The sequence below is a fragment of the Phacochoerus africanus genome, chromosome 12 (assembly GCF_016906955.1).
Source record: "Phacochoerus africanus isolate WHEZ1 chromosome 12, ROS_Pafr_v1, whole genome shotgun sequence".
NCBI classification, from domain to species: Eukaryota; Metazoa; Chordata; class Mammalia; order Artiodactyla; family Suidae; genus Phacochoerus; species Phacochoerus africanus.
In genome coordinates this window covers 14,359,502-14,381,467 of record NC_062555.1, presented here as the reverse complement: position 1 = coordinate 14,381,467, position 21,966 = coordinate 14,359,502, and the positions used below count along the sequence as shown (strand labels likewise).

The following is a 21,966-nucleotide window of genomic DNA, read 5'->3' as shown; positions in this document are numbered from 1 at the left end:
CAGTCACTTTCCATCTCCCCTTCCCGCAGCTGCTGGCAACCCATATCCTTTCTACCCCTTTGGATTTAGCTGTTCTGGACATTTCATATCACTGGAATCATGCAATATGTGGCCTTTTGTATTTGGCCATTTTCATTTAGCATAATATTTAAGGTTCATTCAAGTTGTAGCATGTATCTTTACTACATTATTTATGGCTAAAAAATATTCCATGGTGCAGATATTTCACTTTTGTTCCTTCTGGGGATGCACAATTGGATTTTTCTACATTTTTGGCTATTAAAAAATGCTACTATTGATATTTGTATATTTTTATATTAATATATTTTTTAGTTACCTTAGTACATACCTAGGAGTAGAATTGCTTGATTATTTGGCAACATCACATGTGAACCTGGGAGAATTGTCAAACCTTTCCTGAAAGACGCCATATCCTCCTGGTGTCAGTGCTGACAGCTCCAACATTTTGGTATTTTTTTCTTCAAAAAAATATAATCCTCTGACATTAATTTCGAGAGATGTTCTCAGTCATTATTGCTTAAAATATTTATTTTTGTTCATTTATCTCTTTATTCCCTACCCTACATATAATGCACATGTTTAGTTGTCCAACAGCTCTTTGATACTTTTTCATTTTTTTAAATCACCTTTTCTTTGCTTTTCAGTTCTGCAGTTTCTTATCGACCTTTCTTCACATATTCGTCCATACTCATGCCCTCTCTAGTAATGAGTTTATCACAGGCATTCTTCGTTTCTGTTACAGTATTTATGGTATCTAGTATTTCTCTTTGATTCTTTCTTAGAGGTCCCATTTTTCTGCTTACATTACCTATTTGTTCTTGTATGCCATTTACGTTTTCCGTTAGTGAACAATACACCAGTATGCCAATAGCTCTTAGCATATGAATCATAGTTATTTTATTATTTATTTATTTATTTTGTCTTTTTGCCTTTTCTTGGGCTGCTCCCGCGGCATATGGAGGTTCCCAGGCTAGGGGTCGAATTGGAGCTGTAGCTGCCGCCTACACCAGAGCCATAGCAACGTGGGATCTGAGCCGCGTCTGCCACCTACACCACAGCTCGTGGCAACACCAGATCCTTAACCCACTGAGCAAGGCCAGGGATCGAACCTGCAACTTCATGGTTCCTAGTCGGATTCGCCAACCACTGCGCCACGATGGGAACTCCCATAGTTATTTTAAATTGATGATCTGAAAATTCCAGCATCCCTGCCTTATTTAAGTCTGTTTCTGATGTTCGATCTATCTGTTTAACCTGTTTTGTTTTGTTTTGTTTTGTTTGTTTGTTTGTTTTACCTTTAATGTGTCTCTTAATTTTGTCTTACAGCTGAACTGATGTATTGGGTAGAAAGGGCTGCGGTAAATAGGCCTTCAGTAATAAGTGTTAATTTGTGGAGGAAGAGGAGGTATTCTATGGAACAGTCCTATGATGAAGTTTCACTTTGGGTGATCCTATGCCTCTGGACTATGGACTTGAGCAGTGCTTCTCAATACCTCCACCCTTGGGACAGGATGGCTAGAATGGGCTAGAATTGGGTATTTATCTTCCCTCAGGGAAAACTGGGAATAACCATGGCTGAGCCTTTCTTTTCCCCCACATAGAAGGATAGAACAGGCTGGTGTGGGATATTTTTTTTCCACCAGGTGATTAGACTCTGAAAAACCCCAGTAGGTTAGGCTCTGGTAACGTGATGTCACTTGAGCACACACGCTGTTGTAGGAACAGATGGTCTGGTCTGTTTCACAGTCGTTAGCTTTCCCCTCCTCCTACCTGTACCCTAAGGGGGTTCTTCTCCAGTGGTCGTTGTGAGGGCCTGGTTGAGCTCCCGGAGGTAAAGTTATAACTGGGTACCTCTGGAATTTTTAATTCTCTAACTTGTCACACTGAGCTTTCAAATATTCAGATTTTCCTACCTCAGTACTGGTTCCTAGGGTTTTCTGCTTGTGAGGTTCTGCTCAGGAAAGTTGTGATGCTTTGAATTTGGTGTCCCGTTCTGCAACTTGGCAGGCAGTGGTTTTCCCTGTGACCTTACTTCTCTGAGGGATCTAAGATTAGTCGTTGATATTTTAGTTTGTTTATCTTTTTGTTTGTTATTAGGATAGCGTGATTGTTACCAAGCCCTAGCTCCTGCTGCTTGCTACACTGGGGGCAATAAAATATTCCAGACAGGAATTGTTGGGGCAAGGAATAGCCACTTTATTCAGAAAGCTGACAGACAGAGAAGATGGTGGACTAGTGTCCCAAAGAACCATCTTTCCTGGGTTTGGATGCTGGTTTCTTTGATAGAACAAAGAGGGGACAGAGAGGAGGTAAAGTTAAAAAAAAGGCAGTAAGTTGTTGCAAATATTTCCTGGTTCTGGCCAGACTCTGGAGGGGATGCATTAATTTCTTCTTTCCTGCAGTCATTCACAGGTGGGCCTGGAAGGATGTTTCCTGTGACCTAAACAAAGCATTTGAGTTTAAGGCTCAGGCCAGTGAGGCAGGCTTCCCAAAGATGGACTATTGTGGATACTTTAAGCTGTTGCCAACATCTCTTTAGTGACTAACTTGTAGCAGAAGCAGGAGAATAAAGATTAAAGCAAAAGAAGCAGAGACAGTGTGGAATCAGATTTGTTCATCCCAATTATATGGTACCTCCCAAGATTCTTAGATGCTAGACCAGAAACCAGAAGTCTCTCTTTTTATGAAAACTCACACTTTCAGTATGTCATCTGGGTCCAAGATCATGGATAGGAAGACAATATTTTCAAGCCGTCTTCCCAGCTTGATCTCTGTATCAAAGCAGTCCCGCTCAAAATTCCAGCAGTTTTCTTGCTTGTTGTTGTTGTTGTTTGTCAACAAACTTATTCTTAAATTTATATGGAGGGACAAAAGACCCAGAATGGCCAATAGAGTGTTAAAAGAGAAGAATAGTTGCAAGGCGGACAAGATGACTTATAAAGCTACGGTGATCAAGACAGTATAGTTTCTTGAGAGGATAGACAAATAGACCAATGGAACACAATAGAGCGTGTAGAGATAACATAAATATAGTCAACTAGTATTTAAAACAAAGGAGCAAAGACAATACATTGGAGAATATGTAGTCTTTTCAATAAATGGTGCTGAGCAGCTGGACATACACACATAAAACAAACAAACAAAAAAATGATTCTAAACACAGACCATATACCTTTCACAAAAATTAACTCAGAATGGATCGTAGACCTTATAAAACTCAAACATATAGAAATGATAGATGACAGTATAGGAGAAAATCTGGATGGGCGAGAGGATTGTGACAACTTTTTAGATACAACACCAGAGGTCTGCTTCTTGGGAAGAATAATTGAATAACTCTGATTGGTTAAAATTTAAAAATTATGCTCTGCAAATACACTGTTGAAAGAATGAGACAAGCCATACGCTGGGAGAATGAGAGTATATTTGTAAAATGTTTATCTGATAAAGGACTGTTATTCAAATTATTCAAAGAACTCTTAAAAGTCAACAATAAGAAAATGCAAAGCCTGATTAAAAATGCACTAAAGACCTGAACAGACCTTATCATAAATGATAGAGAGATAGGCAAGTAAGCATAGGAAAAAGAGCTCCATGTCATTAGTCATCAGGGAAATGCAAATTAAAACAGCAGTGAAATCTGTCTGCCTACCTGTGAGAATGGATAAATCCAGAACACTGACAGCGCTCAATGCTGGTGAAGACAGCACTTATTACTGATGGCAATGAAAAATGGCGCATCATTTTGGAGGAGAGTTTGGTGCTTTCTTTAAAAATAAAAATAAAAAACAAAAAGACATATTCAAACCTTACTGTCCCTCAGTCGTACGTCATGGTATTTGCTGAAGAATTGAAAATTATGTTCACACCAATATCTGCATAGTGATGTTTATAGCAGCTTCATTCATAATTGCCAAACTCGGAAGTAACCAACATATCCTTCAGTAGATGAATAGATAAATGACTGTGGTACCTCTAGATAATGGAATATTATTCAGTGCTAAAAAGGAATGAACCATCATTTTAGATAATATTCTAGATAATGGAATATTATTCAGTGCTAAAAAGGAATGAACCATCATTTTAGATAATATTCTAGATAATGGAATATTATTCAGTGCTAAAAAGGAATGAACCATCATTTTCCCATAAAAAATGGGAAAACTCCCATTGTGGCTCAGTGGTAACGAACTCAGCCAGTATCCGTGAGGATGCAGGTTCAATCCCTGGCCTTGCTCTGGGTAAGGATCCATTGTTGCTGTGAGCTGTGGTGTAGGTCATAGACACAGCTTGGGTTTGGCATTGCTGTGGCTATGGTGTAGGCTGGCAGCTGCAGTTCCGATTTGACCCCTAGCCTGGGAACATCCATATGCCAAGGGTGTGGCTCTAAAAAAAAAAAAAGTTGAAAAATTTTAAATGCATATTCACTAAGTGCATGAAGCTAAACTGAAAAAGCTGCATGCTGCATGATTTCAAATATTTGACATTCTGGAAAAGGCAGAATATGGAGACAATTAAAAAAAAATATGGTTCCCAAGTATTGGGAGAGCGGAAGGAATGAATAGGAGGAACAGAGATGTAGGGCATTGAAACTACTCTGTACAAGTATAATACTACTGGACCTATGCAATTATAAATTTATCAAATTCATAGAATGTACAACTCCGAGAGTAAGCCCTCATGTCAACCGTGGACTTTGGATGATACTCATGTCTCAGTTTAGGTCATCATTTGTAACAAATACGAGTCTCTGGTGGGAGATGTTGACAACTGAGAACGGCTATTACGTGCGTGGGCCTGGGGTATATGCGGAACCAACCTCTGTATCGCTATTCAATTTTACTGAGCCTAAACTGCTCTAGTATAAATTATGTTAAAAATCTCATCTTGATTTTTTTTTTTTTTACTTTTGGCTTCTATTTTTGCTTCATGTTAAATGTTTAGTCTTTGTAAAGAAATTATTCTTTCATTTATGTCTTTGCGCATATCAGTTTATTTCTAATTCTTTGTTAGACTCCTCTGCATCAGCTTCATCTGAGATAAAATATTTCATCCTTGATTTTGGATTTCCATTTCAATTGAACTTCTTTTCATTTCTTGACGCGTTTTGGGTTTTCAGTCAGCTTGTTTGTTGTGAGATGTCTTCTCTTCTGTCTCTGAGGTTCTGTCTGGCACCTTGGTGACCACCTTCTCTCAGCTCCCTGTGTTCCAGGTTCAAGTGAGGTACTATGTAGGCAGTTTAGGACACCCCCCTGGGGTATCAGTTGTGTTAAAAATTCAGTTGCCATGGCAGCGGGCCCTATGCCGGTCTGGGCTGGCTGCTCTCTGTGTCGCCTGGGTCTTAGAAATACAGCCTATTAGACGCTGTAGCCTCAGGCAGTGGTCCCTGCCTTTAGTTTTGGTCCTCTTTGTGTAACGTGGGGAACATACTTGAGTTCCTCGATACAAACCGTGACCCTTATTTGGAGGTCCTGCCTTGCACACAGACTTTTGAGTAAGTCTCCTTTTACCCCCTCACAGCCAGATTCTCAGCTGTCACTTCCAACTTCCGGACCTGAGGACCTGATCCCTCACGTGGCCCTCCGACCTCATCAGCGTTTCTAGTTCACGAAGACGTGTGCCTTTTCTTTGAGCCGCCCTCCTTTTTTTTTTTTTTTTTTCTCCCGGTTTTTTCTATTTCATTAACTCTTGCGTTGTGTTCCGAATGAAGAAAGCGAGTCAAAGCATGAATTCCATATACTGTCTTTACCCCACTTCCTTTGACTGGCTATTAACAATTATTTGAACGCCTAACCTCTCGCTCATCATTTTCCTCCACATGTTTGTAATGTTTCTTGAATCCTTGACTCTGTCAAGTGCTTACCCACCTGAAGGTATGAACAGTTTCCTCCACCCACAATGCTCTCGTCCAAGCTCTTCACGTGGCTGACATTTCATCTTCCAGCTTGAGTCACCCTGCCAGAGAGTCCGTCCTTGGCCACACAACATAAGCGGCTCTTCCTCCTCTTCCCCGTCATCATGGGTATAATCACCAGCATCGTAATCATCATTATTTTTAGCCTTAGAACCCTGTTAGGTGTCCTCCAAGCATTCTTTTAAGATTTATTTATTTACTGGTTTCTTGACCGGCTGTATGACCATGTCCCCATCAGAAGGTTAGTTGTGTAGAGGGCCTGGCCACGAAAGCTGTGAGGTTCAGCCACTGCCTGGCATTTGTTGAGTGAATTATAAAATGCATCTTTCTGGGAATGAGGTATGTAATGGCTAAACAGGAATCCAGTTTATATACACAGAATTTGTAAGCACCTCAATTGCTAAAACATTCTCTTTTTTCTGCCCATGCATATAATGGGTGAACTAAACTCTATATCAGTGAAGTCGATAGATAACATGTGGTAAACAGATCTACATGTATAGGTTACAAGTCAGGCACAATTATTGAAAGTTTATTTAGAATTATCATAAGAAATAAGTCTTTCCCACCAAAGGTAATTCTTGGAGTTATTTCTGTTGCTGTCTTCTTTATTTGCTTCAGGTCTTCAGAAACATTTTAATTTTTCTCAGCACAAAGACTATACTTTGAAAGCTGGTGATGGACAATTATTGTAAGATTTACTTTGAGCTGAGAAGCAAAATTTTAGATACTTAGTCGCTGAAGCACAGCACCTAGATGTGATTAAAAACCTCCAGTGACTAATTCCCCTGTGACATTCCTAAGCTATTCTTTTACTTCAGGAATATTTTGGAACTTCTTAAAGGTTTAGACCGAGACTGAACATGAATAGCTGCTTGGAACTTTAGTTCCTAAGGGCTTCCGTAGGAACGAGTTAGATTTTTAGATTCAGGTAAGTGAATAGTTAAGAATTACTCAGTAGCTGTTGACAAACATAATTGATGGAAACTGTGGTTATACCTTCTGTGTTCTATTTTCTTATCAAAATATGTGAATTAGAACTTGAATTGTATGGTTTGGAATAAACATGCAGTTGAATTAGGAAATTTAATTAAATGTGAAGTAGTGGGGAAATTGTGAATGGGGAGGTAAAAAAGAACCCAAACCCTTACACTCTTGTATTGTTTACTAAAACCTGCCAAATTGTGAGTCCCTGTATGCCCTGTGATGAAGCACAATGTGAAAATTCAGCTTCTGTCTTCGTCATCTATTCATATACACTATATTAGCTTGGGACGTTAAAGAAATATTTTAGTAACACCGCAAGAATTGCAGCCAACAATCCTTTCCGGGTTATGTGCAAAGTAAACAGTGACTAGGAAGAAAACTTATTCAGTAAGAGGACTTTTAATTTTAAAACTATAAATTTCACTGTGGGGAGAGGAAAGGAAACGGAATTGCTAGGCTGTTAATGAATCCTGGTTTTGTTAGGGAGAGTGTCTTTTCACCCAGAGGTTCTGCTGCAAATCTTTTAGCATGTTAAGATCATAGAAAAAAATAATGAGAATTATTCTAATTTGGGCACAGATACTAAAATAATTGTTTGTGGACTGGAGAAGAGATAGTTGGAAACCAAGAGAAGAATTTTTTTTTTTTTTTTTTTTTGAAGACAGACGTTTCAGTCCCTTGCTATGATGAAGAGGAGGAGCCAGTGGACAGATTTTGCACAGAGAGATGTTGTAATAGAAGAACTGGGCTTTTTTGTTGTTGTTGTTGTTGTTGTTGTTGTTGTTGTTGCTATTTCTTGGGCCGCTCCCGCGGCATATGGAGGTTCCCAGGCTAGGGGTTGAATCGGAGCTGTAGCCACCGGCCTACGCCAGAGCCACAGCAACGCGGGATCCGAGCCGAGTCTGCAACCTACACCACAGCTCACGGCAACGCCGGATCGTTAACCCACTGAGCAAGGGCAGGGACCGAACCCGCAACCTCATGGTTCCTAGTCGGATTCTTTAACCACTGCGCCACGACGGGAACTCCCCAGAACTGGGCTTTTTAATGTTCAGGATTATTTTGTTCATATTTTCCCAAGATAATCGTATGTCTTCATGCCCTCTCATAGTTTCTCTGGGTCATTTCTGATTCAGGTTGTAACTAATCTAAGGGTTAAATAAAATGTAAATCAAATGGCACATCATATAGACATTGAGATTGCTCCTGGAATCCTACAATTTTACGCATTGCTGGAATCCTTTTTGTAAGAAATTGCATTTTCCACCACAGACCATTACATTTTGAGAAACACTTTAGAACAAAAACCGTAGCAGAGTTTATATAGAGAGTTCATCACCTTCCCTCCCCACGATCGCAATACCGCACAGCTCAGTGGGCTCGTGCCTGTCCTCAAAATGGTAACAGCCAAAAAATAGCTGTCAAGTGGATATAGTAACTTGTAAATTATATTAATGTTTATTTTGTCCATTAAACATAACTCTCAGGGTAAGTCAGTACAACCCTCAAGAGTTAAATGCATTATGTTTCAAATAAAACACAGTAAGCACTTAATCTGTGTTTACAATTATTAACAGCACTCTGTGGCAGCATTCTGTCGTACTGACTACATAAAAGAAGCAATAGTAAATCCTGGATTAAACGTATGAGTAATTCACATGTCTCTGAAGCTCAAAAAGCAAAGCCAGAAATGTTTTATATGGGCCTCAGTTCTAATCATTGGAAAAGTTTAATGTTTTGTGTATGGCTGTAGAATTTCCAAATTGTTCGAAATGCTAAGTCTCATTAGAAATATTTAAACATCATAGAACATGAACCTTTATTTTATGCGACATGTGTTTCAGCCACAAAATTACTTAAAAATGTACATGGATATATATTCTATATGTGATTATCCTATTCTTAGTGAATGAGCCTGGACTTTTATCCATTTACATGAAGCCGTGGGTTAATCATAAAACACTACACTTTTGAGTCCAAATTAATTTCACTGCAAATTGTCATACTCCTAAAATGTACATTAAAGTAAATGTGTAGCCATTTGGTTGACTTTTCAAGTGAAAGAAATGATAAATCACTTATTGTATCTCCAAACCAAAAGCAAAACAATCAAAACACATTGAGTTGAGGCCACCTTTTTGACCTGGGAGGGTAGTGGGAGAGGACTCATGCTATATTTTAACACAAAGCTTGAATTTTTTACTTCAACAGAAATACACATGCCTAAAAATAGAAAACTTGCATCATATTGCATGTAGATATTCCTCTGAACACTTGTATGTATTCTCTCTTCATTTGCTTATTAATTTAGTAACATCTAATATCGTAGGACACCTGACACCCATAAAAATCAAAATCAAAAGATGATCTCTAGCGTCTGGTAATGGTACAGGACCTTATATCAAACTAATCTCTCTTCCCCCGCCCCCCTTTGGCTGCACCTGCAGCATGCAGGAGTTCCCAGGCCAGGGACAGAACCCACACCATAGTGGCACCCTGAGCCACAGCAGTGACCTGGGCCACAGCAGTGACAATGTCGGATCCCTAACTGCTAGGCCACCAGGGAACCCCTCAGACTAATCTCAATGACAATACTGATAGACTCTGGTCAAAACAAAATGAAATAAATAAAAACAGTTCTTTAAGGGCATGGGAGAATGGCTAAAGGAGGCGGAAACTTGAATGAATTTCCCTTGTGGTGCAGTGGATTAAAGGAGTGAACATTGTCACTGCAGTGGCCTGGGTTCAATCCCTGGCCCAGGAACTTCCATATGCCACAGGTACACCAAAAGAAAAAATAAAAAATAAAAAAAGAAAGCAGAAAAAAGCAAGCAAGCAAGCAGCACCTTGAAGGAAGGGTTTCATCCTGAGTGAGAGTTATGTTTGACCCGTTTCTCACTGAGGACACTCCCAGTCTGTGCTGTGTAGGAAGGATTGCAATCCATAAGAATGTGGCATTCTGACTGGCCAACTAGTGAGAAATTGGAATTGGGAGCTTCCCCAATAGCTGGGAACTGAGAGGAGAAAATCCCTGCCAAGAGGGATTCATAAAGGAGAGAGAGCCAAAGATCTACAAGTGAATTCCCTCGAGGTTTCATCTTGACCCCTGAGCAGTGAGTGCGTGGCTGGTACTGCAAGGAGCTGAGAGCAAAAAGAACGGCTGGATGATTGAAACGAGCCAGCCGAGACGTCAGGGGCCACGGACAGCAGGGAACTGGTTTTAGGTAAACGTCTTACCGAGTTAGAGAGACTTAGAAACGCTTCACGCTTTTACAAAGGGTTCTATGCTTTGGGGGGTGAGAATAACGTTTATTTTACTTTTAGAATCTTTTACTAGGAGCAAGGGAAATACTGATACATACTCCCTATCCGAAAAGAAAACAAGCTTCGTCAGAATTAAGATGACACACCAGTAATTCAAGCAGGAAAATAAAATGAAACACTGCACAGAATGATTAAAGCATCCATAGTCTCTAAAAAGTGCTGTACATGTAGTGTAAAGTCAAAAATTACTAGACATGTAAAGAAGCAGAAAATGCAACCTATAGTCAGGTATTTGTAGCCCCATCTGCTTGTGTGTACAGAGCATCCTCTGCAGTTTACTTAGGATTTTAGTTAAGAACTGTAAGAACTAATGAGTGTATTTTGCGAAGGTACAGGCCACGGTAAGTACAAAAACAAACCAAAAAAACCCCCAAATCCCTGCCTTCCAGTAGCTCACGATCTACTGGGAAAACCATCTATACAGAAATACGCTTTTGGGGTATCTCAGCAAAGCGGCAGAGCCGGCTGCTCCATGTTCTCATTCCTCCACAGGCGGATCCAAAACCAAGCAGAAGCGCTCAGAAGCACCCTTGTCAGAACACTGGGAGAGAGACGTTGACAGCCACCAACCGAATGCTGAACAAAGGCGGAGGAAACTGGAAAATGGTAGGAAAGCCTTGTTGTATCTTCACCCGCTCCTGCCCGGTCCCCTTCCTGGCCCGGCAGCCCCATTCCCAGTGTGGGAGCAGGGTCCCCGGCTCAGGACGGTGCACGGCTGACCTCACTTGCCAATCATTAGGTATGTCCATTCTCGCCTATCTAGGGCCTCTCCAAAGGGCTGACACAAGACCGTTTGCCTGACTCAGAACGCAGGCCAGAAAAGCAGGGTGCACTGCTGGAAAAAAAAAAAGCAGTAAGGGAGGTCACCACCCATAGGTGCTGGTGGCATAAGATGCCAGGGGCAGATTTCCCGTAAGCCACCAAAGGCCTAGAGGAAAGCTGGGGGAGGTTCTTTAGGGGAATTAGGACATTCAAAAGCACCCTTGTGTAAAGGGGAATTTGGAAAGCCACACGCATGATCAGGGCAAGACACACGCTCCGAATAGAGCAGGCAAACCCTGAGTTTTCCCCTTGGCCTGGTCCCTGGGCTTCGTGTAAGCCTGGCTAAGTGTGGAAACAGCGACAGCGTCCCTCTCTAGTGATGCTTAGGATTTTTTTGTCCTTAGTCTGTTTCCTAATTCAGCTAAAATATTTAGCGGAATCCAAAATTAAATCCACAAAATAATTGTCTATATTAAAAGAAATCTAGCTTCTATCTCTGTACTTCCTACCACATTTCCTGCTTGTTTTAACCACTTTTTCAAAAAAAAAAAATGTCATTTATCTCACCATATAGGTTTGTTGTCAGTTTCTGCATTTCCAACCCAGAGGATACAATGCATGCTTTTCTCCATCTTTCTTCTTTTCATTCTGTAATACTTCTTTGCAATAATTCCATAGTAGCAGATCCGTATTGATAGCTGTATGGTACTCCATTGGGTACCACAATTTATTCTAATCCGCCCCCTATAGAAGGATATTGGAATTGTTTTTCCGTCTGTTTTTTTACTATAAAATATCCTGCAGTGATATCAGTTTGTTGATTGTAACCAATGTGCAATAAAAGCCATTGATAAAGGGAAGAGGGTGTGAAGCCCTTAGGACCCATCTGTACTGTCTCTGCAATTCTGCAAATCTAAATCTGTTAGCACATTTTTAAAGTTTCTTTAAAAATAAGAAAAATAGGAGTTCCCATGGTGGTGCAGCAGAAACGAATCCGATTAGGAACCAGGAGATTGCGGGTTCGATCCCTGGCCTCGATCAGTGGGTTAAGGATCCAGCATTGCCATGAGCTGTGGTGTCGGTCACAGACGTGCCTCAGATCCCTAGTTGCTATGGCAGCTATGGTAGGCTGGCAGCTGCAGCTCTCATTTCACCCCTAACCTGGGAACCTCCATACACCGTGGGTGCGGCCCTCAAAAGACGAAAACAAAATAAATGAATAAATAAATAAAGGGATCTTAGTATTTTAAGTAGCTTAATTTTTTAAAAAATGAAATGTAGATATATTTCTATTAATCCATCAGGAGTCACATACATGGTCATTTTGGTGTTCTCAGTGAACCTAGAATACAACATAGCCACTTCTATATTTAGAATCAACTGTTCTTTTACATGAGTGACTGTTCAGGTTGAACTCATATATATAATAAGCATGTATAATATATAGATAACATATGCATATAATGTATATAATATCCATATATAGTGCATTGAGATATATACATAGAACTCTTTGAATTTTTAAAAATGGATGAGTATGGAGTTCTCGTCGTGGCGCAGTGGTTGACGAATCCGACTAGGAACCATGAGGTTGCGGGTTCGGTCCCTGCCCTTTCTCAGTGGGTTAACGATCCGGCGTTGCCGTCAGCTGTGGTGTAGGTTGCAGACGCGGCTTGGATCCTGCGTTGCTGTGGCTCTGGCGTAGGCCGGTGGCTACAGCTCCAATTCAACCCCTGGCCTGGGAACCTCCATATGCCGCGGGAGCGGCCCAAAGAAATAGCAACAACAACAACAAAAGACAAAAGACCAAAAAAAAAAAAAAAAAGGATGAGTATCTAATTTTCATCAAATGGCTTTTCTCCTTTTAAGGATATGATTTTTATATCTATTAATATAATGGATTACAGGAGTTCCCCTTGTAGCTCAGCAGCAATGAACCCAACTAGTATCCGTGAGGTTTCGGGTTCGATCCCTGGCCTCGCTCAGTGGGATAAAGATCTGGTGTTGCTGTGAGCTGTGGTGTAGGTCACAGATGTGGCTCATATCCCTCGTTGCTGTGGCTTTGGCATAGGCCAGTAGCTATAGCGCCGATTCAACCCCTAGAGAACTTCCATATGCCTCGGGCGTGGCCCTAAAAAGACAAAAATAAAAACAAACAAACAAACAAAAAGCAGATGACATTAATGGTGTCTTTTTTCAGATCACTGAAGTGAACACTTCTTGCATGTAATGTGTTATTTTTGATGTGCTCCTTGCTACTGTTTGCTGATATTTAAGATTTTTCACTGACGCACAGCAGATTGGTTTGCAGTTTCCTTTCTCAGCACAGTCTCTGACAGGTCTTTGGAATCAGTGTCCCGTTTTCCTCTTTCTCTACCCTCTGGAGTCGTTTTAAGTAGAACGGGGACTTTTCTATTCCTTAACGGTGAGCTACAATGTCCCTGAGACCTTCTGGGGCGTGTGCTTCTCACTCCTCATAGTTCATCTTTCGTAACAGTTGGAGACTGTTGAAACTTTCTGCCTCAACTGGAGACTATTTTGGCAAAAGCTGTGCTTCTCAAAAACCAAACATTTCCTCTCGCAGTGCATCTCTCTTCTCACCTAAGCTGGAAGCTCTTGGAGGGCATATTCCAATAACAATTTTAGAGTACCCATCTGGTGTCCGACACGTCAGTTCAATTCCAGCAATAATAATATATTACACAAACCACCTGGACTTAGACAGACCCCACCAGCAAAGGCGCTCAGTCTTATAATACCGCCTCCACTGGAGATGCCAGCTCCAAGTCAGGTCCTCAAGTCTACCTGAAATTCTGACCAGCTGCCTTTCCTGCAGCATCCGCAGGTTCTGTAACTCCCCTTCAGTTCTGGTATTTTTCTAGAACTACTCACAGAATTCCTTGAAAGCACTACGCTTATTGGTAGTGTTCTGTTCTAAAGAATATGCCCACATGAAAGATGGAGCTGGGCTCAGAACTTCCGTGCCTTCTGCAGGCACCGCCACCCCCTCCCCCAGCAGCACACCCATGCCCACACCCCGGAAGCTCTGCCAGCCTCCTCCTTACAGCGTTTTTGTCTGGAGGTGCCTTACGGAGGCGCCATTACATCGCCGGCCACAGGATTAAACACCAGCTCCTGAGAGATGGGAATGTCTCTTGTTATCATAATGAGCCCCACCCTAAGGTACCCGAGTTTATACTGACAAGGCGAGGCAAGGAGGTGGGCCGGGAGTGAGGCTTCTAGGCTTCTAATCAGGGGCTTGGTACCATTTCGAGGTGGCCAGCCCCTCCCTCTCTAGAAACTAAGAGCCCTCCGTGTGCCTCATCCTCTCAGTACAAATTCAGGTAAGGTTCCTCATGCCTAACAAAAGACATTTCCATCTCTCAGGAAACTCTCTGGGTGTCAGGAGCTCTGTGCCAAGAACCTGGGACAAAGACCAGGAACCTTTATTTTATGAGACCCCTGGGAGAATACTGTGCATTTCTTTAGTGCCCCGCTCGAGTTAGGCCTAGGTGTAGGTAGGTGTACAATCTTTATCTATTAAGTTATTGGATACAAGAGTGAATGAACTGTATTTGTTCCAGTTAGTAAGGCTGTGCTTTCTTTCGGGAAGGAAAGCCAACCCGGCCTTTGGGCCTGTTACTTGGTGATGCTAATGCGTTACATTCCCTTCAGCTCCCCCACCCCCACCCCCCGCCCTGAAAGTGCTGGCTGCCCAAAGCCTTGCAATCCAAAGACCTGAAATCCTGATTTAAAAAATGCCAGTGTGATCTTTTGATCAAAGCTTTCCTTGTAGGGTATCAAGTCTCCCCTTACCTGAATGCATGAATCTTGAGTTGCCTCAAGTAGGAGAACCTCTGAGAGATGGTCCAAACATCAGTTTTCTTCGTTGCTTTTTTAATGACACAGGTACATTTTGAGAGTTTTTAATTGCATTTCCCCTAAAGGTTGTAAAGTGTGTGTGTGTGTGTGTGTGTGTGTGTGTGTGTGTGTAATCTCTCACTCATCCTGGTGGGAAACGTTCTAGTGCTCAGATGGAACCACTTGAGACTAGCAACCAATTGAACTTGACAGTCATACCTGATACTCTGTTCATCCTCAACATTTTAATCATCTGGATTTTGTAATTCTGTTGTGTTTTGTAGGAAAGCAACTGTGTTATGTGAGAGATGAAACTTTGCAGTTTTCTCATGTTTAATTTTTTTTAGGTCTGTCCTGGAGAATTTTTCCAGCTGGATGACTAATGCAGAGGGATTTTTCTCTTCCATTGCTATCATCCCTTATGTGAATTATTAATATATGTTTTTATTTATAATTCATTACCTTTAAAAGAGAGTCATGGATGAGCAAAGACCCAGCTGCACTTGGGCTCATCAAATGTCCTTAACTGTTTTTTGGAGTTTGAGCATTTTCCCAACATGTTTCCACGAACATTCTCCCTTTATTTACAATCCCTTGTGTGTCTAAGGGAAATGGAAGCCTTATGTTTCTTTTTCACTTATACTTAACTCATCAGAATGTTTTGCAAAGCAATTTAAATGTCCAAGAAGATTTTTATTACTGATTTTCTTAGAAACATAAAGTCTTATTTTGCCAATAGTAGAAGAGAAAAAAACCTATATGTGAACCCAAGGACTAATGTTTGCTTCAGAACTTAAAACCGATAAAAGTTTGAGTGGGTTTTGAACTTGGCAAATCCTGCCCTAAATCACTTATAGGAAATCTTCATTCATTAACTACAAAAGAGCAATTTCATGTGTGGACTGGTAATTGCAAGCCTCACTGCCGATTTGCTTTTGTTTGTATCCTGCTGTGACCCAAATTATTGTATTTTAGAAAACAAGAATTAGAGGTATAAGCCACAGGGGCATATTAGAGAGTGAGTTTATCAGATAACCTGGAATGAAAAAGATTGAAATTTTAGTTTGTGAAGGAACAGTAAGAAACTGAATTTCTCTGTGCCTTTAACAGAGTTTTCCATGCTAATTAATGAAAAGAATAAGATGGGAGTTACAGATGTTTATTTAAAAGTTCAAGGTGCTTTTCAAATCTTTCAGTAGCTTTTATATAGGTACTGCATAGACTAACTCAGATTAACTTAGGCTGGGCATTACAGTAAGCCAGTTAAGGCTCCAATTTAGCAATAATGTGAATAGATCGACTTCCTATGTTGGGGAGTAAAGCAGAGATTGATCCTGAGCTTGGGAGGAGTGGGTTGGGGACGTTGATATTGTATGAAATACTATCCATTGACCCTTGACCGTCTCCAAAATAGTGAAGCTGATTTTGACTTATTAAGCAAGGTACCTCAATAGAGGGCTCTTCTTTCTTTCACAACTTTTGAGGTTTGGGTTTTTGGTAAGGCTAGATGTTATGACATCATAGAACACAAAGTCCTATATCTGATTTCAAATCCTGACTCATGTGTTTAACCAGTCTGCACTGATGTTCCCGTCTGTAAATAGGAAAAATCATCACCTTCCCAGGGTTGCTGTGTAGAGTCTAGTGTAAGATCTGAAAATTGGCAGGTGCTCAGTGAATGCAAGTTCTCTGATGGCACGAGAGCTCCAGGCAGGTGGTGGTGTTCAAGCCTCAGTGAGCTTCTTACCTGGTGGAAGTATCGTAACAATGGCCTCAGCATCCGGGCACCCAGACTCGGTTTCAAGGCTCCTTCCAACACCAATCCATTTCTTTGTGATTCCCTTTCACCCAGGAATGTGTCCATAACTATTTTAAGTATGTGTGCCCTAGACTGGCACAGCATCATTTTGACGTACGAGTCATAATCTAACAACCTCTAAAGTCAATTGAGAAACTCCATTTGTTGGTTTGACGGAGGGGAACGCTGGGGGAGGTCCGTGTTTTAGCGAGCCCTGAAAAGAATGCAGAAGGAGGTTAGGGAGCAGCATCCTTCTCTGAAAAGCACAGTTCGAGTACTCCAGTGCTGGTAGGAGAGGATTGTACTTGAGTGAGAAACTTTTGTTTGTTTCTTGGCTGGGGTTTTATAAAGCATGAGTGCATTAAAAATGAAACACAACAACTTTCTTTATAAAGCCATAGAAATGGAATGGACCCTCCGAAGAACCTCCAGCACTGATCATTTTGCACACCTCTGCTCCCTACCCCTCTTTCCCTCCAGGACAGGCTTTGCAGGTCGGGCAGTCTTTTCTGACCACTGAGCTCTTATTAAGCCTCAAAGTGCTTTACAATGAACACTCATTTTGTGACGTTGCTGTAGTTCTCTGGGTGCACACAAGTGGACTTTTGTTATTAATCTAGGCCATTCGTTCATGCATGATCTGTTCCAAGTCACACATTGATCAGCTTCATCCCCAGCATCATTAGAAAAACAAATTTAAGTCGCTAGCTTTCTTTATTATAAAAATTGTCAAAGGGGAAATTCTACAAAGAAATTCACTTTGGGTAATTGGCATCGTTTATTCAAATTGGCTGCCACTGCTAGTATGTACCATAAAGATACTAACCTGATCAGAAAAATCCTGGATCGGTCTTGACAGGTATCCACTTGCTAACAAAAAAAATGTATATGTACTTTCTTGTTTGTGTTAAAATGAGAATTTCTTTGTCATGATACTTGTTACATAAGATACGAATCAACATGTCGCTGATTTACTGTGTTGAGTTTTAAAAGTTTGATAAAAAAAGATCATCTACTTGTTACACATGGAAAATAGGGAGAAACAATGAAGAAGAAAAAACATTTAACTACTTGAAAATTTAAAACTCAGTACCTCAAAAAGACCAAAATCAAAGTTTAAAGAGAAACAGCCCTGACATAGATCTTTATACTATTTAACTAAAAACTAGAAATAGGCTTGTTTAATGAGTCTCACTTACCAGTCAGGAAGATGAAACTTAATACCCCACAGAGAAATGGGCCGCAAACATGGGTGGAAGATTCATAAAATAAGTGATAGAAGATGATTTAAGATAATAAGGGATTTAAGATGTTCTGCTTCTTTAGGAAAATCATTTCCAATTGAATGAACATGAGATTCATTCGTTCATATGTCCAATCAATAAATTAATATATATATATAGTAGTCCTGCCTGTGTCTGCAAGTGTGTAGGCAACCAGAGGCTGCAGAGCCTGGTGCAAGGACGGTCGTGTTAAAAGCCACTTGGGGGACTGTGTGTCAAAAAGCTTTAAAAGTTCAGTCCTCAGTGTTTAAAATCTAAACATGTCTCCTTAGAAATGGTATAACAAAGGGAGTTCCTGTCGTGGCGCAGTGGTTAACGAATCTGACTAGGAACCATGAGGTTGCGGGTTCGGTCCCTGCCCTTGCTTAGTGGGTTAACAATCCGGCGTTGCTGTGAGCTGTGGTGTAGGTTGCAGACACGGCTCAGATCCTGCGTTGCTGTGGCTGTGGCGTAGGCCGGTGGCTACAGCTCCGATTGGACCCCTAGCCTGGGAACCTCCATATGCCGTGGGAGCGGCCCAAGAAATAGCTAACAAGACAAAAAAAAAGAAAAAAAAAAGAAAAAAAAAGAAATGGTATAACAAACGGCATTCACACCAGTACTTTTTATAATGAAAATTTAAACTATCTAAATGCCCAATAATAAATGCTTTGACATTGTACACTCATGGAATGAAAGGTTGTAGAAGCTACTTGGTTACAGAGATGATGATAACAATACAGGTTTAAATGAAATAAATACCAGGTTAAAAAGGCTTATTACAGCTGACATTTACTGCCTACTTGCTACAGGCCAGATACTTATTTCTCTCTTTTAATCTCCAAAATGACTGCATGAAGTCTGTGCTATGGCTTAGCACCATTTTGCAGATGAGCAAACTGAGGCTCAGTGAAGTTAGGTAACTTGCCCCGAGGCACACATGTAGAAGGAGACAGAGTCAGAGCTCCACTGTAGAATCAGCCAGGAGAGCCTGCATGCTGACAGTTTTCCAACCCTGTCTCCACTCCCTTGTGTAACCATCAACAAAACTCCCTGTGTACGTTTCCTAAAACTAAATGTAAATAGAGAAAAGAGTGAAAGGCATCACGCAGGGCTGCTAACCATGCTTATCTCCCGCGTCAAAGTTTTTTAACTTCTTTCTGCATCTTTGCAAAAATTCTAACATGAATATGTGTCTCACTTTTCTATTTAAGAAAAATAGGAAATATAAAGAGAACCGTATAATTCCACCGTGACATATTTTGATACCTTTGTAATTCTCCATGCCACAGGCTCCTGCTTCACCTTTAGTTCTGGGGGGAGAAGGAATCGTGTTTTCCATCTCTCCGAATAGAATGGAGTCAAGGTGACAGCAGGGGTGTAGAGGTGGGCAGACCCAGGCAGGGCAGGGGTTTCCATCGCAGCTATCTGTTTGTCATTAGGAGTTGTTTTTCTTTCCCCTAAGACCTAGATCTCTTTTAATGATCAGTCCACTGAGTCCATAACTGACAAGTTGAGCAGCAGAGTAAATGCAGCCTGCTGGTACTGTAATGAGGAAGGATTAGGATCTGAAGCAGCATTCTCCCTTCCGTGGAAAAATGCACCAATTAGTATTAATGAATCCCTGCTTGTAGGAGGCAGCCAGGTCTCCAGTTTTCCTAAAAGATGAGAATGACTTAATTTCGGCCAAGATATTTTGTTCCCTTCTTCTTCTTCTTATTGTGTTTGTATTATTTTCTAATGAGGTCTTTGCATATAAGGAGTGTCTGAAATTTTTAGGCATAACCTTTAGAAACAATGATTAAGATAATTTCTGATTAAGAGTAGGTTTAAGTTTCCTACATTGAATACAAAGGTACCGAGGCTGAAAACGAGGAGGGATTTGTTTGTTTGTTTCTGTTTTGGTGACGTATCTGAAATCACCTGGGTGCTTTTATTTTCCTAGCTTGGTCGAAGGTGAATTTTGCCTTAATTGAGAGATACTGTTTGTCAAGGAAGGTTGACATAGTCGTGATTGTTCATTTGTGGTGTGTGATATAAATTTTATAAGCCTTTTGGAAGGTTATTTTGGCATTTTTGTCAAAAAGCCTTAAATGTGTTTGTACTGTTTATGCAATAAAAGCATTTCTAGAAATATATCCTAAGGAAATAATGATAAACATACAGAGATTCATAGTTACAATATAGAAAGTTGGAAATCACCTAAAATGTACAATTAGAAGTTTCTGTTGGAGGTAGGAATTTTTTCTTTCATGTTCACTGCAGCCCACAGGTGGAAAGAAAATCCATTATGAACAAATCTATTATCTTGTTCATAATAGTTAATAAATATTTTTAGATAAATACGTAAATAATATGCAATGATTAAAAGTCATTTTCTCTGAAAGTATTTAAGAGAAGTTAAAAAGCTTAGTGAAAAGGCAGGAAAGTTTTGTATGTACAGTATGATACTAAGCTTATTGAAAAGCGAATGTATTTTGGAAAAGTAAAGAAGAAACGACAAACAGTGGTTTCCTCTGGGAAACAGGACCAGGAAAAGAAGAGGAGAAAAAGGTTTTACTTTCAATGTATAACTTTTTGTATTGTTGATACTTGATCCATGCATATTCTGTTTAATTTTTTTTTTTTTGGCCTTTTGTCTTTTTAGGGCCACACCTGCAGCATATGGAGATTCCCAGGCTAGGCGTCAACTCAGAACTGTAGCTGCCAGCCCACGCCACAGCCACAGCAACCTGGGATCAGAGCCGAGACCCATAGCTCATGGCAAACGCTGGATCCTTAACCCACTGAACAAGCCAGGGATCAAACCTGCATCCTCATGGATGCTAGTCAGATTCATTTCCCCTAAGCCACAATGAGAGCTCCCTGTTTAATTTTTAAAAGCAAACTGAAAGTGGATGTTGTATTTTATCAACATCAAAAACTTTTTCTGCATCTGTTGAGATGATCATATTCTTCAATTTGTTAATACAGTGTATCACATTGATTGATTTGCAGGTATTGAAAAATGCTTGCATCCTGGGAGAAATCCCACTTGATCATGGTGTATGATCCTTTTAATGTACTATCGGATTCAGTTTGCTAGTATGTTGTTGAAGATTTTTGCAACTCTGTTCATCAGTGATATTGGCCTATAATTTTCTTTTTATGTGTTATCTTTGTCTGGTGTGGCTATCAGGATGATGGCGGCTTCACAGAAAGAGTTTGGTAGTGTTCCTTCCTCTGCAGTTTTTTAGAATAATTTGAGAAGAATAGATGTTAACTCTTTTCTAAATGTTTGGTAGCATCCACCTGTGTATATGTGTGTTTTTCCCTCTGTGTAATATTTGAAGATTAAAAGCCTGATTCTGAAGCCCTACGCTAACTTATATTTTTCTGCTTTGTAGAATCACTGTAGAATATTTCTTCATTATGCTTTTTTCCGGTAGTTTCCAACTTTCTCAATGAGCATTACTATATCGTAGTAGCACTTAAAAGATATAAAATAAATAAGAAGATAGAATAAGTGGAGACAAATATCTTTCATACAGAGCAAGTTACCTGAGCCATGGGTTGTAATTTCTGGGGGGAAGGGTGGGGGAGCAGCACAAAGGAAAGAGGACAGGTTTGTACTTGAGACTGTGATGTCTCGATAATGAAAATTAATAGAGTAAGCTATTGAAAACAACAAGGTATGAGAAATCTCTGGTGGCTCTGTTGGAGGGTGGCCAGTAGACTAATGGGGAGACGTTGGAAGAGAAAGTTTTGTGGCTTGATTCAGACTGGTACCTCTCCATCTCTGGTGGGTCAGCAGCTCTTGAGGAACTCGGAGCTCCTTGTCATGGGCTGGAACAGACCTGCTAGAGTCAGGACGGAGGACTGAAGAAGGATAGAGATGGGTGCAAAAAGATTTCATTATATATAAAAAACATTTTTAATCATCCCTCTGTCATGGACGCTTAGGTTGCTTCCATGTCGTGGCTGTTGTAAATAGTGCAACAATGAACCCTGAGGTGCATGAGTCTTTTCAAATTCCGGTTTTCTCCAGATAGACGCCC

The 21,966-nt window shown here is 40.5% G+C and overlaps 1 long non-coding RNA gene across 8 annotated transcripts in view; it reads left to right on the top strand.

Moving 5' to 3' along the window:
- Nucleotides 1-21,966, top strand: part of LOC125112663 (uncharacterized) — a 413,145-nt gene that overhangs the window by 99,509 nt on the left and 291,670 nt on the right. For all 8 annotated transcript variants that reach the window (XR_007131218.1, XR_007131217.1, XR_007131212.1 and 5 more), the window contains exon 3: nt 10,739-10,852. This is a non-coding gene — a long non-coding RNA (uncharacterized LOC125112663). The remainder of the gene's footprint in view (nt 1-10,738; nt 10,853-21,966) is intronic.